This window comes from Pteropus medius, unplaced genomic scaffold (assembly GCF_902729225.1).
Source record: "Pteropus medius unplaced genomic scaffold, Ma_sr-lr_union100, whole genome shotgun sequence".
NCBI lineage: Eukaryota > Metazoa > Chordata > Mammalia > Chiroptera > Pteropodidae > Pteropus > Pteropus medius.
In genome coordinates, this window is record NW_024354500.1 from 16,275,078 (window position 1) to 16,277,501 (window position 2,424).

The window sequence follows — 2,424 nt, forward strand, 5'->3', positions numbered from 1 at the left end:
AAAAAGCATCAACAAAAACAAAAAGACCCACAGTGAAATAATAATTAATGGTAAAATTGGAATGTTTCCTCCTAAAACAAAAAACAAGGAAAGGATATTTTCTCTCATCACTTCAATATAGTATTAGAAGTCTTAGCCTGTACAATAAGGCAAAAGTGAAAATAAAATTTTCACTTTGCAGATTGGAAATAAAATTCTTTCTCTTTCCAGATGACATAATTATCCTAGTGGTAAGTCTCCAGCAATCTATAATAAAATTAGGACTAATTAGTGAGTTCAACAATGATACTAGGTCCACTCAAAAAAAGCAACTATAATTTAATATATTAGAAAGTAACCAATGTAAATAAAAATTTGAAATGCAATACCGTTTAAAATCACTTCAAAAATAGGTATGGACTCTAAAAATTACATATACATTAACTGAAAATATAAACACTGAAGAAAGAAATTAAAGTAGACCTACATAAATGGAGAGACATACCATGTCTATGAGTTAGAAGACTCAACATAATAAGGATGTTAATTATCCTGAATTGATCTATGGGCTTAATGTAATTTCTATCCAAGAATCCCAACAACTATTTTTTTTGAGATATAGACAAGCTGATTCTAAAATTCATATGAATAAAAACAAAGGAAGTAGAATAGCTAAAATAATTTTGAAAAGGAAGAATAAAGTTGAAGGAATCATACTACTCAATCTTAAGACTATATATAGTCCTAGTAATCAAGACAATGTGATATTAAAAGAGGGATAGACACACTGATCAATGAAATAGAATAAAGAACCTAGAAATAGGTTATGAATAAAATTTTGAATAAGATACAAAAACAATTCAAAAGAAGTAGTTTTTCAATAAATTATTTTGAAACAATTGATCTTTCATAGGCAAAAATATGAATCTGATGTAAATTTCACTCTATCTAAAATAATTAACTCAAAATGGGTAAAATGTATAAATTGAAATCATAAAACTATAATTCTTTAAGAAGAAAACATAGGAGAACATCTTTGTGACTTAGGATGAGGTGAACAGTTTTTAAACATGACACCAAGAACATGATCTAAAAAAGCAAAAAAATGTGATAAATTAGACTTCATCAAAAATAAAAATTTTTATTCTATGAAATACTCTGTTAAGTGGACAAAGTTAAGCCACAGACTGGGAGAAAATATTCACAAAACAGATAGAATCAAAGGACTTATTTTATTATTATTATTAATATTCCAATGACATTGGTTAACAAAATTCAGTAAATTTCAAGTGTACAATTCAACAATAAGTCAAGTGTACAATAAGTCATATATATATATTGCATTGTATGTTCACTACCCATAGTTATATTTCTTTTCTGTCACCACATATTTGACCCCTTTTACCTTATCTACCTCCCTTCTCCCCCTTCTATCCTCTGGTAACCACTAGTCTACTATCCATGTCCATGAGTCTCTGTTTGTCTATTGCTTTTAGATTTATATTCCACATATAAGTGACATCATGTTTTCATAAAAAAAGTTTTCAACTTTTTCTATCTGGCTTATTTTGCTTAGCATGATTATCTCACGATCCATCCAGGTTGTTGCAAATGGCAGTATTTCATCTCTTCTTACAGCTGAGTAATATTCCATTGTATATATGTATCACAGCTTCTTTATCTAATCATCTGTCGTAGGACACTTCGGTTGCTTCCATGTCCTGGCCACCGTGAATAGTTCTCCTATGAACATCAATATGCATATATCTTTTTCGGGTAGATGTTTTCAAGTCTTTGGGGTAAATATCCAGTAGAAGGATTGCTGGATCATATGGTAGATCAACTCTTAGTTTTTTGAGGAACCTCCATACGGTTTTCTACAATGGCTGTACCAATTTATATTCCCACCAGCAGTATATGAGGGTTTCTTTTCTTCCACGTCCTCTCCAACACTTGTTATTACTTGTCCTGTTGATTATAGCTATTCTAACAAGTGATGGTATCTCATTGTGATTTTGATTTGCATTTCCCTAATAACTAGCAATGTTGAGCATCCTTTCATATGTTTGTTGGCCATTTGCATGTCTTCTTGAGAGAAATGTCTGTTCAGGTCCTCTGCCCATTTTTTAATTTGATTGTTTAGTTTTTTGTTGTTATTGAGTTGTATGAGTTCTCTGTATATTTTGGATATTAGGCCCTTATCAAGGTGTTGCTTGCAAATATATTTTTCCATTCAGATTGTCTCTTTACCTTGTTGACAGTTTCTTTTGCTGTGCAAAAGCTTTTTAGTTTGATATAGTCTCATTAATTTATTTTTGCTTGTACTCTCCTTGCCTTTGAGGTATAAAATCCTCTTTAAGTCAAAGATCCATGAGTTTAGTTCCTATGTTTTCTTCTATACAATTTATTGTTTCAGGTCTTATATTCAGGTCCTTAATCCATTTT